The 16,414-nt window shown below is 41.0% G+C and overlaps 1 protein-coding gene across 1 annotated transcript in view; it reads left to right on the forward strand.

Annotated features, from left to right (window-relative positions):
• FBXL7 (F-box and leucine rich repeat protein 7) overlaps positions 1-16,414 on the forward strand; it is a 434,790-nt gene that overhangs the window by 97,088 nt on the left and 321,288 nt on the right. The window lies entirely within an intron of this gene.

Raw genomic sequence — 16,414 nt, forward strand, 5'->3', positions numbered from 1 at the left:
TGTGCCAAGCCTCCAACTAGGTGCTTTACATGTGTTAATTCATAGAAAATCTGGGACACCATTTTATAAATAAGAACACTGAGGCAGAGAGTTAAGCATCTTTCCAAAGTCAAGCAGATGAATAGTAGCAAAAAGATTTAAATCGAAGTGCATTGACTCCAGCATCTGGGCTTTTCATCCAAGGCTACAATAAAAATCTAAGGAGATGATGTGGCATGTTGGTGAGGTCTCTGATGCCTGGAGCTTTTTCTTACAAGCTCTGGGACAGTTATACAGTCCTTACCTTAGTTTATTCCTGAGGTCAGTGAGAATAGTCCCATGGGTCCTATCTCAGCAGGTAGATGGGATTTGGTGAAATAACAAGATCGCAGAACACACTCATTGGGGCTGCTGTAAGAGTTAAGGGGACATCGCAGTCCTAATCCTCTTGCATGACAGAAGGGAAAAATGGAGACTTACAGATATTAAGGGGTTTGTTCAAGTACACAGTTGGAATTAGAATGAAGCACTCTTGTCTGTAAAATCAAGGACTGTTGACTCTACTGCATGAAACCAGTTAAATCAGAATGAATGGTCATGCCAAAACCGGGCTAAGGTATGCTTCTGAAATAACTAAGAAAAAGGCATTTTTAAAGTACATTCTGCCTTTAGACTAAAAAAGCATGGTATAATTCATTTTTTGTGTGGTATGTATAGAGTCTTTTTTGTTTTTAATAGATGAGTAATTATTCAGCACTAATTCTTGTCTCCTTTTTTTATATGGGTTTTCTTCACATTAAAATAAAAATAAATGTCAACTCAAATTTAGGTAGGCCAAGGCAGGAGGGATTGCTTGAGCCCAGGAGTTCCAGACAAGCCTGGGTAACATAGTTGGACCCTGTCTCCACAAAAATAAGTAAGAATTTGGTAAGGCACTTGAAAAGTAAATGCTTGAATTAAATTAAGAAAAGAAATTTACAAAGTTGTGCATACCATATATTCCTATTCCAAACCCACAAGGGCAGTGCCTGCCTGAACCAGACAGAGTAAAAGACTGACTTTATTTCCCCCGCATTCTGGGCACAGAATCCCCAAGGCGGGGAGAAGGGCTGAAGGTTGAGTTGATCACCAGTGGCTAATGATGAAATCAATCATGCCTATGTAATGAAGCCTCCATGAGACTCAAAAGGACAGGGCCAGGAGAGCTTCCAGATAGCCGAATGCATGGAACTTCCTGGAGGGTGGTGCACCCAGAGAGGGCATGGACGCTCCATGCCCCTTCCCACATACCTCGCCCTGTGCATCTCTTCATCTCTATCCTTTGCAATATCCTTTATAGTAAGCCAGTAAACCTAAGTAAGTGTTTGCCTAAGTTCTGTGAACTATCTTAGCAAATTAATCAAACCCAAGGAGGAGGTCATGGAAACCTCATTTTGTAGCCAGTTGATTAGAAGTATGAGTGGGCTGGACAAGGGCAGCCTTGTGGGACTGAGCCCTTAACCTGTGAAATCTGACACTATCTTTAGTTAGATAGCATCAGAATTGAATTGAATTCCAGGATACCCAGCTGGAGAATCTGCTGCAGAATTGATTGATTGCTTGCTTCTTGGTGGGGAGAAACCACCATCCGCACACATTTTGGTGACCAGAAGTCACAGAAGCAACTGTGTTGTATTGAGAGCAGAGAATAAAAATACAGCAATTTGGTTTTGCCTCTCTTTCCTGTATGTTAAAATGGGTGCCAGGGATAGGAGGGAAAACACTTAGGCCCAAATACTTGATTGCGTCTCATTTTTATAAAAGTTATATAAATCTTGAAGCCAGTAAGCTTATTCTGCCTGTCCCAAACCATATATGTGAAAATATCTCTCTAGATAATATCATTTTGAAAAAAAAAATCTCAAATGCCTGAAATTCTTTTAATTTCAACGAGTTGAAGGCCTATAAATTACGTTCCAACAAAGTTTTACAAGAAGGTGTGTGAAGAAGGCCTAGAGCAGAGAAAGATTTTAATGTGTAGATTGAAAGCTTCAATCCCTGGCCCTGTTCTTCCTTTAGACTAGAGGGAAGAGTAGTTCAAATGTTCCCTTCACCTTTATGGATGAAATGATGCCTTCATGCTAGAAGAGTTTGGGAAAAGAATTCTCAGGAATTTTACAATTATTAATCAAGTGTCAGTACATCAAGAAAAAGAATGAGAAAAGGAATAACAGCTATCCCTGGACTGTTTGATCTATTCTGGCTCAAAGGCAAAGCTATTATATTTTCAAAAGAGAAGAGAGATTAGCTCCTAAGTTGTTATATTCAAGAACTATTCCAGTTTCAGGCAAGATTTATTTTGCTTAATGTATCTCCTTTTATAGAAGCCAGACCTTTCCCTTCATTGGCTGCTGCAAACCTTAACTTAGGTTATGACCACAATTTATATGATAAAAGGGCTGTAAATGCAAAATTTAGGGGGAGTGATTTTTTAAAAAATGCATAAAGCTTTGAAAAATACATCATAGATTATAGGTGGAAGCTGAATTAAAGTTTTTCAAAGAGGAAAGAGACCTACCAGGTCATCTGTTTATTACCCAGAGTACATTAAACTGTTTTCCAGCCTTATCAGATTCATCATGTGGCTAAGTATAATGCTTCTTATTTCTACTTGGTTGTGCTTATTTAAAACGTTACAATCCATCACTCTCAAAATTATTACTTTATACTTATTCAAACTTTCATAGAGTCAGTCTCTAAAATTAAAAAATGCTCTTTTCATATGGAAAAAAGTGTCTTTAGGATGAGGATTTTTTTTTTTCCCTTTAATTTGAGATACAGCTTTGGTAAGCATAAAATTGCTGCAGTTCCAACGTTTACCACCAGGTGCAGCAGACAGACTGTCTTTTCTTGGTTCACGTAACTGAGAAGTCCAGTGGTAGGGTGGGTGTTGGGACCCATTGAACTGGTAATGGCTCAGTGATATCCTTACCTGATTTTTTTTGTCATTGTTTTGCCATTGTTTTTCCATGTGCATTTTTATTGAAATTGTTGACTCTCCTTTGTAATACAGTATGGCGTCCAACAAGGCCTATGGTTATATCCAGAGAGAGAGAGAGAGAGCACGCATCTCTTTCTTTACCAGTGAATAACTTTGATCATTTATCTTCCCCTCACTCCCCCTCCTTGTCCTCCTGAGCAATCACTGGGCAATGAGGATGGGTCTGTGTTGATGGGCTTAGGGTAAATAGAGCTCTTTGATAGAACAGAGGTGACATCAGTCTCACCCAAGCATGTGGCAGCAACACAAAGTTAGGGATGAAATGGATTCAGAAGTGAGGGCAATTGCTGCATTCAGCGTACTCTCCTAGCTTCTCTTTCCTGCAAATTGTTGTAGTAGAAAGATTCTGGTTATCTGTGAGGTACTCTGTAGCTGCCATTTATACTTTCTCTGTTTCTCTGTGCTCAGAGATGCCTGCTGGTGGACGTGATCACTTTTACTCCTGTTAAATAGAATTGCAGCTTCCCACCATGGGCCAAAGGAAGCCTCCTGCTGCAAGGACAGTGGAAGAGACAGGGAGGAAAATAATGATGCTCTTAGGGCACACAGCAGGTAATAAAATTGGGACCTTCATTTGGGGACTAAGAAGATCATATTAGATTCTCAAATTCAAGTCACACCCCCAAAGAGAAGAGACAGCAGTGAAATAATCCAGCTATGCTTTGGTGGCTGAAATACACATATGTGGATATATATGTGTGTGCTTGTATGTGTGTGTATATATGTATGCATATATATATATATATATTTGTGTGTGTACATATTACACACAAACAAACAGAAAATTTCAATTTAGGAAGAGAAAGTTGGCTACAAACCCTATCTTATCCATTCTTCCACTTTTAGGTCTTGTTGGATCATGGTTTGGGATTGTAAAGTGGTTTGTAGTTTTGCTAGAAGGTTGACGACGTTTTGGGCAGCGAGAAGTGAAGAATGTGAGTGTGGAAAGCTGAAATGGGTCTTGAAGATGATCTCCTCCAGTTTTCCTTTCCCCAATCAGAGGTACAGAAATAGATGTTGAGAAGCATTAAGGTACCTTACTCAGGGCTCCCCAGTTATTAAGGGAGTAAGTGTGAAATTGAGCTGTAGATTTCACTTTCTCCATTTCACTGCTTAGCTATATTTAGTTTTCTGTGGTAGGAAAACTTGTTTGTTATGTCAGCTGAAAAACGACGAGGTTCATAAATTTGGAAAGGAGAGCTTTATTTCTCAGAAAGGTTGCAGCCTGCAGGGTGGCCATTATGACAGGTGGGGAAGCATAGCCTCTGCTTAGAAGCCAGAAACAGACATGTCAAGGGTGGGAAGAATAACACAGGGATTTATACTGAATGAGATGGCCAAATACACATATTCAATAAGCTATAAGAGCAGTCATGAATATTGATGAAAGGAGAAACATGCACATGCTCAATTGAGCTTCATGCTGCCTCATAGGACCCATGTTCAAAAAATGGCAGCATTAGGATTATCCAAGGGTGGTGTTTTCAGCCATCTGTTGTCAAAAGGTGAAGCAGAGGACATGAAAACCTTTACTGCGTATCCTCTGTAGACTGGCCAGAACCACTCTGTGGTCAGTGGTCTCTTATCAGGAAGGAATGCTGGTGGATTGGATTGTCAGAACCACAGAAGGGAGGGGCACCGTCAGGCAGTTGGTTGATATCAGTGGTGCAGTCTTTTGAAAAGGCTTATTTCTCTTTAACCCTTGGGGAAGAAAGGGAGGGGTATAACAAAGCACGCCCACCCTCCTTTCCTGTCATGGCTGGGAAATCAGCTTCCAAGGTTTTTCTGGAGTCCCCTTGACCAAGAGTAGGGGTCTATTCATTTGGTAGGGGGCCTTAGAATTTTATTTTTATTTCTCAGTTATAATTCTCTTTACCAAAAAGGACTGTTTGAACCTTCTCATTTCTTGATACAGAATTTTGATAGTCAACTTTTGCTTATGATTCTTTGATAAATGGGCAATGGGAGGTGGGAAACATAGCGGGATCTTAAAATTGTTTTGCATTAAATAAGATTAAGATCTTAAATATATAATCCCTTTTTTTCTTGTGCTGTTGGTAGGATTATGCGATGCATGAAAGGAGGAGAATCAATGTCTTTTAAAATTTATTGTTGAGAATTTTCACTAATTTAGACTGATCTTCAGTGATAATTCAGGTAAATATGCTTTGTATGAAAACCCTCAAAAATCAATGAGTGACAGTAAGGCACAAAGGTCTATAACTGTCTATCTGTCTTTTGCCGGGGTTGAGCCACATAAAGCCACACAGATTCAAAGGATAATGCTGCCTTTCTTTTCACTACATTCTCTGTTGAAAGGCGATACTAGTATTTTCTCCACTGTTTCCCTGGTCCCAAAATCCTGCAAGAAATAACCTTTATGGCTGAGATGGCTTGGTCATGGAATTATGTGTAACGTGGGACGTTGAATGAATGAATGAGTGACTCAGAAGAGGCAGGTATGGATTTATTGACACCAGAGGCTCTTGATGCCAAGAAATGAACACATGGCTTCTAAGGTGCTTCCAGATTGTGTAGAACCACCAATGAACTTTAGAAAGAACACTGGTCTTTTATTATACATCCAGATTATGCAAGACACAAGTCTTTTCATGATCTGTGAGATCTGGGAGTTATTGGTGCAAATCTGAGATCTGGGAGTGGTGCAAATTGTAGTGATGTTATTAGCATAAAAATGACTTTTGATTGATTTGTATTACAATGGAAATTCTTGTGTTAATGCATGTACCCTTAGCCTGTCCAGCGCTCTGATCTTCTCATTACTCTCTTCAGAAACCCAGCTGTGAAGCACCATCTGTCTCAGTGTCAGCTGGCATCTGTGTTAACTCTTGCACAATTGCCTAAAGGCCTGTAGGTGGGTGTGTGGGAAGGGGAGGCTCTGCCCTGGTACCTTTAGTGACATATTGCCTGCTCTTTTGGACTTGAAACCACCCATGCTGGGGTGCCAAGTGCCTGCTTTTTCACAAGCTGAGGGACTCTTTGAGATTTCTAGCATTCCATGATACATTCAATCTTACTTGCTCATCTTTATTTTCCACCCATAATAATACTGCTATACAATGAAACTTGAACAAATGATCATTTGAGAGACTCAGGGTAGGATTTTCTGCTATTTAATTCTGCAGAAAATAATGTTGGAGTATCTGCTGGGTTGGAGAATGTCCTCCTCCTCACCCCACAATGTATGTCCTTCCTGAAACATCAGCATGTGACCTTATTTGGAAATAGGGTTGTTGCACATAAAATTAATTTTAAGATGGGGACATACTGAGTAGGGTGACCCCTGATCTAATATGACTGATGTCCTTATGAAAAGAGACACAGAGGCACACAGAGGGAAGACAGCCATGTGATGACTGAGGCTGTACCTGGAGTTCTGCTGGCACAAACCAACCAGTGCCAAGGATTGCTGGCAACTACAAGAAGTGAGGACAGAGGCATGGATCAGAGTCTCCATGGAGCCCTTGAAGGGAGCATGACCCTGATGACACCTTGATTTCAGACTTTTAGCTTCCAAAACTGTCAGATAATAAATTTTTATTATTTTCAACCACCCAGTTAGTGGAAACAAATACGGAGTACTTTACAGCATGTCACCACGGGGACTCTGTAGGTAGTTTGGAGGTTCTACACGTAGCCATTGTGTAAAAACTCTCTTGTTTCTTGGTGGGTGGCACAGATTTGAGTGTTGCTGGTAAGGAGGGGATAGTGCTTATTAAAAAATGTTATGGACCAGGGATATTCCATTAGGAATAAATTTCTAGTTTATTCATGCAGTTACTTCTCTTATTTCAACACATTTAACATACCCTGCACAGTCCTACTTTTGGAGATGTGGGAGGGGACAAGGCAGACATGGAACCTACCCTCATGGAGTTGACCATCAAGTGCAGAAGACAGGCTTGATTATTTCCAATCAACCTAAATATTTTTATTACCAATGTTTAAAAAAAGCAGTCATACTAAACAATAATGAAGTTTTGTGAAGAAAGTAGTATTTGGATGTTGGTTAACCCTTTGACCTTGGACAAGTATCTTCAGATCCCAAGTCTCTTTACCCTCCCCGCAAAAAGAAGAATAAAATACTCTTAAAAAAGAAAACAGTGTTTGAAAATGTCACTTAAAGATCCCATTTTGAAACTAATCATACTGGATTTTTAAAACTTTATTTTTATTTTTTAGAGACAGGGTCTCTCTGTCACCTAGGCTGGAGTGCAGTGGCACCATCATGGCTCACTGCAGCCTCAAACACCAGGGCTCAGGTGATCCTCTGGCCTCAACCTGCCAACTAGCTAGGACTACAGGTGCACACCGTCGCAACTGGCTAATTTTTTTAAATTATATTTTTTGTCAAGACATGATCTCGCTATATTGTCCAGCTGGTCTTGAACTCCTGGCCTCAAATGATCTTCCTGCCTCAGCCTCCCAAAGTGTTGAGATTACAGGCAGGAGCCACTGCCCAACCTCATACTGCATTTATGTTTCATTCCATTTATTTGTCTGTGCTTTATCTCCCTAGCCTAATATGAACTGTGTCTTGTTTTTTTTTAGTGCTAACCATAATCCTTTGCATACAATAAGTTTAGCATGTATTTTTTTGAATTAAATTGAATTATTAAGAATATTATTAGAGAGGATGATTAATAGCTAATTGATTATTTATTATACGTGTGTACCATTCCAAGCAATTTACTTATTTACTTCATTTTTTTTCTCATGATACTTCTACGAGTCTATCTTGACTATTACCCATTTTACAGATGAAGAAACTGAGGTATGGAAAAAGTAAGGAACTTCCTCAAGCTCAACCATCCAGTTAGTAAAGCCAGAATTCAGGCCCAAGCCTTACTTCTGGCTCCATGCCCTCCAGTAGGAATTCTCCACTCTGTGTAGGCACTGAGGTCATGGCTTATAGCGATTTTAAAGAATTCATCTGTGGACTGCATCCTGGATCACTCCAATTATAGACATGTGTATTTTGCTCAGTGGCCCTGAGGCCACTTATTAGATGGTTTGGTGTAAAGAAAGTACCAGTTAGGACATTCAGTGTAAAGAAAAAGAAAGTACCAGTTAGGACATTCAGTGTAAAGAAAAAGAAAGTACCAGTTAGGACATTCAGTGTAAAGAAAGTACTCGTTAGAACATTCAGTGTAAAGAAAGTACCAGTTAGGGCATTCAGTGACTTGAATAAAGGAAAACATGACTTTCAGCCTTCTGCTACCTTCTCTGGGTTTAAGAGGACGCGTGGGGCCAGGTGCGGTGGCTCACGCCTGTAACCCCAGCATTTTGGGAGGCTGAGGCGAGTGGGTCACTTGAGACCAAAAGTTCGAGACCAGTCTGGCCAACATGGCGAAACCCTGTCTTTACTAAAAATTCAAAAGTTAGCTGGGCATAAGGCGCATGCCTGTAATCCCAGCTTCTCAGGAGGATGAGGCACAAGAAGCATTTGAACTCAGAAGGCAGAGGTTGCAGTAAGCTGAGATCCAGAAGGTAGAGGTTGCAGTGAGGCGAGATCGTACCACTGCACACTGCAGCCTGGGCAACAGAGTGATACTCTATCTCCAAAAAAATAAAAGGGAGGACTGTGTGAAAGTGATGTTCTTTTCCTCTTTTTATTAGCTATTACATCTTCTAGGAATAATGCACAATGGATTGATTTTAATTGAGATTTTTGTCTAAGAAAACCCTTCTCCACCAATAAAAAATTGGTATGTGGAATGATTGCTGATCAACTTAGATAACATTTTATTTTATTATATTTGAGACAGAGTCCTGCCCTGTTGCTCAGGCTGGAGTGCAGTGGTGCAATCTTGGCTCACTGCAACCTCTACCCCCCCGGTTAAAGAGATTCTCATACCACAGCCTCTGGAGTAGCTAAGACTACAGGCATGTGCCACCACACCTGCCTAATCTTTGTATTTTTAGTACAAACAGCGTTTCGCCATGTTGGCCAGGCTGATCTCGAACTCCTGACCTCAAGTGATCCGCCTATCTCGGCCTCCCAAAGTGCTGGGATTACAGGCCTGAGCCACCATGCCTGACAGATGACTTCTATTTAATTCTTTCTCTGCTTACCCTTTAGCTAACTCGACTTAAATGATTTCTATGCTTCAAGGCCCTGTATATGTTAAAGTAGGAATTTCCATTTCACATTTTCGTTTTGCTTGTGTGGTGTTGAGTGGGACAGTCCTTCTGGCTCTGTCCATCTCAGTTGAGGCTGCAGCTCTGGCCTTTCACACAGAGAAAGTGGTGAGTCCCCATTTAGGCAAGAAGGGGAATCCCCTAGGCATCCACTGGCTGTTGAAGAGGGAGGCTTTGCAGCAGGTGTGTCCAGGGATCCTGTGATCTGCATCTGCTCTGTTAGCATTTGTGACATCTGCTGCTTTGCTGTTCTGAATTCACTGTGGCCAGTAGCACTGGCCGTACAGCCCTGCTCAGAGGTAACACTATACTCAGTGGAATCCTTTCCCCAAACCCAAGCTCTCTGCCTATCCTGGGGCTGCAGCACGGCACTTGCTGACTCAGCAGTGGGACTGTCTCCTTTCTCTCCTGGAAGACTGCTGTGTGCCTTGTTCCTCTGCTCCAGCCACAGAGCTGGATCTGATTTCAGCTGGAAACAACAAGCAGTAGAAGTTCAAAAGTGAAAAACCACAAGCAGTCAAATTCCAGCACTCTGTCATTGCAGCAGCATTCACAATATTCAAAAGATGGAAGCACCCCAAGTGTTCATCAGCAGACGAATGAATAAACAAAATATGGTATACACACAGAGTGGAATATTATTCAGCCATGAAAAGGAATGAAACATGGATATATGAAACAATGTGGGTGAACCTTGAAGACATTATGCTAGGTGGAATAAGCTAGACACAGAAGAAATAATATCGTGTAATTCCACTTGTATGAAATATCTAGAACAGGCAAATTCATAGAGATCGAAAGCAGATTAGATGTTACTAGGGGCTAAGGGAGGGAGGAATGAGGAGTTATTATTTAATGGTTACAGAGAGCTTTGGGGTGACGAAGACATTTTGGAAATAGTGAAGATGGTTGCATACATTATGAATGTAATTAATGCCATTGAATTATATCCTTACAACAATTACAATGGCAAATTTTGTGTTATGTACGTTTTATCACAGTTTAAAAAAATTAAAAATAGCAAGCACCCTAAACCAGATCTTGCTTCTGAATGGTGGCTTCACTTTGTCATTTGGCAATGGAGCAAATGCTAAAATATGTCTTTGGCCTTCTTAGACTGGACATAAACCCAGTAGAATGACAGCATCTTAGGGGAAGAGACCCTGTCCCAAGTCAAGTGCTAATGTGAAGTATGTGCTCAGTCATTGTAAAATATATGTGTATATCTGATTATCACATAATACACCTTAAATATGTAATTTTTATCGTCAATTAATTATTTTAACATTACAAAAAGAAGAGGCTGATAAAATTGACTCAGCTGGTCCCATGTAACAGGGCATGGTTATTCTTATGAAGGTTTCGGTTCATCCTTAAAAATATGCTACCTCACTAGAGGGCTATCTTTTTTTTTTTTCTATTTTATAGGTTTTTTTGATCAGTTTTCTTTCTAGAGGTTAACTCTGACCCGTTATCCTAGAAGGCCTTTATCATGTCTTCATGCTGTGACGCTAGCAGAACACACATACACATGCACGTACACACACACAATGTACATGTGTGCGTGTATGATTATGTATATTCTCATGCTTGCATAAGCACAGTGACATAGCAAAACAGCAGCTGTGGTGGGAATTCTCCACTCTATGTGTAGGCAATGAGGTCATGGCTTATAGCGATTTTAAAGAATTTATCTGTGGATGGCATCCTGGATCACTCCAGTTAAAGACATGGGTATCTTACTCAGTGGCCCTGAGGCCACTTATTAGATGGTTTGGTGTAAAGAAAGTACCAGTTAGGACATTCAGTGTAAAGAAAGTACCAGTTAGGACATTCAGTGGCTTGAAAGGAAGAAAGGAAAACATGACTTTAGCAATTTCCCTTCTGTTTAGTTTCCTTTCCTGCCCTCTCCTTTCTCAGCTCCTGCTTCTAATCTTTGCCGCATGGAACAAAGAATACCAGAAGCAAAAACAAAGGACACTGTCTCATGCGTTTTGCTCACAAGAAAATGAAACAGAGTGCTTAGGATTCTCTGCCTCCTCATCTCGTCCCACTTGAAGGCCTCCACCCCTGGAGAAATCATCTATTTAATCACTCCCCTTTGGCTTGAAAGAGCTAATACACTTTTACAATATGCATTCAGTTTCTTTCCAAAAACTAATATGCACCTGGGCCAGGAACTAAGCCAGATCATTGTTTGAGATAACTGATGTTATATTATGCTGTAGGGACAGACATTGAACTGTGGATCAAAGAAGATAAGAAATTATTTCAAGATACCAGTCAGGAAGATAACAGTGAATTCAACACACCAATATGACCCACCATTCCCTTGATCTGATTCTGAGATCTTAAAAAAAATTCCCTTACCTTTGGTATGGACACTTAGTATTAAATCAGGTTCTTGTGGTGCACTAGCAGCAGCTTGAAAATAAGACAGTGGAGAGAAGCAGGAAATAAGGGGCTGAGGCCTCCATGTGGGTCCGTGTACTTGTGTGTGGATTTTGTGTTAGAAGTCTGCAGCTGTAATCCGTGTAACCAATGCAGTGCGTATGATCTGGAATAAATATCATGAATCGGTTTTGCAAGAGATGTCTTAGACTCTTAAGAGTGTTGGTAACCATACGACCCCATTGATTTGTTTTCTGTTACGCCCTTTATCTTGCTTGTGTCATAATATTAATAAATTAACTGTCTTGAGCACTAGAAATGAGAAAAGAGAAGAAACTTAGTTTTGCATAGTACCTATGGGAATTCTTAAATTAAAAGAAACTTAAAGTCCCTCACTAAAAGGACTCCCCATTAAATGAACATTATCTTCAAACATTAGGAAAACCTGGCACGTTCTAACAGACAGCCCAAAGGAATGCGTGATAGGAAGAAAAAACCAGGACATTCTTCTGCTAACATTGCTGAGTTAATAGTGTGTCGCATTTGACCAAAATTATCGATCCACTAACTGATTTCAGCGGCTCAGAATTGTATGTGTATATATTAGCCTATTACAGATAACATTTACCAAACTTAGTGTGTTCGTTTTCCCTTGCTTTGATGTTTATTTGTATTTGATACCTAATTGTTTTTTCATTTGTCTTCCTTTGGGCCTTTGGCCCACTTGTGAGGAAATTAAAGAAAGCACAAAATTTTACTTTACCGAATCTGACCAGCACAGTTCCAGTGTGCTAATGGCCCCTAATGGGGGTTTAGCTATTGGTCAAATAAACAAATAAACTTTCATGTATGTAAAGCAGTTAGAAAGGGCGGATTTTTCCTGGATATTTAAATTATGTATAATGTATGTGCATATATATTTATTTTATCATTTATGTAATAGTAAAATAATTATTTTAAATTTCCTTTCTTAATTTGTGATATAAATGGAAATGATAGGTCAATATTAATAACTCACAGGGAGGGTTCTCACAGGCATTGGTCATGGTTTCATGCTTTACCTGCCAGGGTTCATTTTTTTCCTCATAGCAGCCTCTCCCAAACCCTGCAGGGTGGGTAATGTCCTCCCCATTTTTGGTAGAGGTAATGGCCGTCTTTTGTTTGCGTGTGCATATCTTTATTTTATGGTTGACACAAGAGTGCTTGGAAAGTTTGAGAGATGTTCACCTGGGCATGTTGCTTGGAAGTGGTAGCTATGGAATTTAAATCCATATGGGTCTGTTGCTGTGATGGTTAGTTTTATGTGTCAACTTGGCCAGGCTATAGTACCAAGTATTTAATCAAACGAATCTAGATATTGCTGTGAAGGTATTTTGTTAGGTGGTGAACATCTACAATCAGTGGACTTTAAGTAAAGGAGATTATCTCTGAAAATAATAACATGGATGGGCCACATCCAATGACTTGAAGACCTTAGAAGCAAATCTGAGGTTTACCGGGAAAAAGAAATTCTGCCACAAGCCTGCAGCCTCAACTTCTGCCTGGGTTTCCAGCCTGCTAGTATAACCCACAGATTCGAGACTTGCCAGCCCCAACTATTGTGTGAACAATTCAAGTTTAAAAAATCATATATATTCACACATGCATACACATTCACATATGTAACCTCCATTGGTTCTGTTTATCTGGAGAACCTTGACTGATACAGGCATCAAAGCATGGGCCGTGTGATACCCATTTACAGAAGGTGAAAGGTTTTTATCCCCGTGTTACTGGCAATGAAACAAGACTTAGAGTTTGACAGACTTGCACATGAGCATGTGTGGCATGGAAATGGTTGAGGTGGGGTTTGAACCCAGCTCTGCCTCCAGAAACAATGCTGTTTAACACTGTAAACCACAGATTCCCCCATCACTCCAACTGCACATGAAGCAGGCAGCCCTGATGGGTGATATAACAGTGGCTGATGTTTATTACACACTCCTTAGTGTGCTACTCACTGGGCTGCCCATTTCACCTGCATCATCCTGGGTTCTCAGTACAGCTAATGGAGAGGTCAAGCCGCTACCTGCTTCTCACACTTGATGAATCAGAGCCACCTGAAGGGCAGGTTGAGGCACAGGTTCAACCCCTAGTATTTTCTCTATTTAAGGGGAGGGAAGTGAGGCTTCAGCCTTTGAAGTGGGAATGCCAAAGAATTTGTGGACATATTTTAAAACCAGCACAGCTTAGTTATTGCTGGTAGTAGAGTGTCTTTTGCGAATGAATGTGCTGGTCCTTTATTCTAGTCAAGTATCCTTTCATTCGTCTATCACTGTGCCAGTGTTTCTTATTGTTTCCTAATGCCAAGTTCTGACTGTGCCTCCCAGTTGGCCCTGACATGGCAATGTGCTCTCTTGTTGCAGCTAATAGAAGCATCTTACTCCACTGTGTTGACTCCCTAAGGCAAGCCCCCAACAGACTTTCCTTGACTTGTGGTCATGTCAGTGTCACCATGAAACCCAGGTGACTCCAGAAGCTGCAGCGAAGACTGCCCTCAGCTGGACTGTGCTACCCGGCAGCTTGATGTAGCCATGGTTCTAGCTGCTGGCTGAGCAGTCTGAGGGCAGGTGCTCTGCGGCATCCTTAGCATAGGGAGTGAGGTGACAGCAATTCTACAGCCTCTAGAGTTGTTCTCTGTATTAGTCTGTTTTTGTGTTGCTGATAAAGACATACCTGAGACTGGGTAGTTTACAAAGAAAAAGAGGTTTAATGGACTCACAGTTCCACATGGCTGGGTAGGCCTCACAACATGGTGGAAGGCAAAAGGCACGTCTTACATGGCAGCAGGCAAGAGAGAATAAAAGCCAAGTGAAAGGGGAAAACCCTTGTAAAACCATCAGATCTTGTGAGACTTCTTCACTACCACAAGAACAGTACGGGGGAAACCACCCCCATGATTCGGTTATCTCCCACCAGGGGTCCCTCCCAGAACACGTGGGAATTTTGGGAGCTACAATTCAAGATGAGATTTGGGTGGGGACCCAGCCAAACCATACCTTCTCTAACACACCCTCTTTTTTCTCAGAAGAATCCCAGAGAGGGAAACCAAAGTCCAATCTGGCTGCTCCCCTCCTGTGCCTCTCTTGTCCCTGGTCGTTTCCAGTGTCACCATAGGGTGGCTTCCTATGCTCTTCATACCACCTCCCTCTTATCTGGACTTTCCGTATGTACAACTCCAGGGTCTAGTCTGACATTCTCACTCTTGATTTGCTAAAGGGGCTGAGAATGTAGGCAGTTCCTTCCTCAGACAATAGCTTGACTTGCAAGAATTTCATCATACTGCAGACTTCTGCTTTTGAATATTAGAAGCTGAATATTCCCCTTGTTTTTTCCCTCTGAATTCCTTCTGTAACATTTCTTCTCTGAGCACCACCCTTCCTGCCTCCCTCTCCACTTGAACTCAACAAGGACATGGTTATTGCTTCCAGAAGCAGGGCAGAAGAGCATATCATGGTATCCAACATAGGAACCTCATTCTACAAAGATTTGTTGGTTATTTCCTAGTTGCTTACAATATCCTAAGTACAGAAACTGAATTATTTTTCTACAAAGATTTGCTGGGTATTTCTAGGTGCTCACACTACCCTAAGTACTCAAACTGAATTATTTTATTTAATTTTCACAATAACCCTATAAGCAGGAATTGACCCTCCACGCCGCCCCATTTACAGCTGAAGAAACTAAAGAAACTACAATAGAGAGGGTCTATTAATTTGCCCACAACTAGTAATTGGCCAATCCAGATATAAACCCAGGCCTCTTCACTCCAGATCCTCCATGCTACCTATCCCCATCGACATGTAAGCGGGCTGCAAGCTGCAAAATCACATGTAATACAAGATGACGCAGTGTCAGTCCTCATTATTTGTGGATTTCGTATTTGAGAATTTGCCTACTTGCTAAAATTTGTGTAATCACCAAATTAATCCTTGAGGCACTTTTAGGGTCACTCACAAATACATGCAGAGTGGTGAAAAATTTGGGTTGTGCAATGCAAACTCTCCCAGATAAGGCTGAACAAGGTGACACTCTGCCTTCCTGTTTCAGCTCTCCCACTATGCACAGTGTTCTTTTTGGGGTCCATTTGTTGCCACTTTTTTTTTTTTTTTTGCTTTTTGTACTTTTTGTTGCTGTTTTCATTAAGATGACCCCCAAGTGTAGTGCTGAAGAGCTGTATAGTGTTCCTGAGTGCAAGAGGGCTGTGATGTCGCCAATATGTGTCAGATAAGCTTTGCTCAGACATGAATTACAGTTCCATTGGCATTGAGTTCCATGAGAATGCATCAATAATATGTATTAAATAAGATGTCTTTAAATAGAAACACACAAAAACCAAATTGACATTTATCAATTGATAAAAATGTGAGCAGAGGCTCTCAGGAACCTAACTCTGTTTCCCTTTGGGGCAATGATTTGCTAATTTAGTGTTTATGGTTACTTTATAGAACCTAAATATCTCAAGTTACGAGAATCAACTTCATTGGCCAGGCATGATGGCTCTTGCCTGTAATCTCAGCACTTTGGGAGGCCAAGGTGGGAGGATTGCTTGAGGCCAGGAATTTGAGACCAGCCTGGGCAACATAATGAGACCTCATCTCTATAAAAAAAAAAAATGCTGGGTGTGGTGGCACACTGGGTGTGGTGGTATGCCTGTAGTTCCAGCTACTTGGGAAGCTGAGGCAGGAGGATCACTTGAGCCCAGGAGGTTTAGTCTGCAGTGAGCTGTGATGGTGCCACTACACTCCAGCTTGGGCAACAGAGTAAGACACCATTTCAAAAAAAAAAAAAAAAAAAGAAAAA

This window comes from Pongo pygmaeus, chromosome 4 (assembly GCF_028885625.2).
Source record: "Pongo pygmaeus isolate AG05252 chromosome 4, NHGRI_mPonPyg2-v2.0_pri, whole genome shotgun sequence".
Taxonomy (NCBI): domain Eukaryota; kingdom Metazoa; phylum Chordata; class Mammalia; order Primates; family Hominidae; genus Pongo; species Pongo pygmaeus.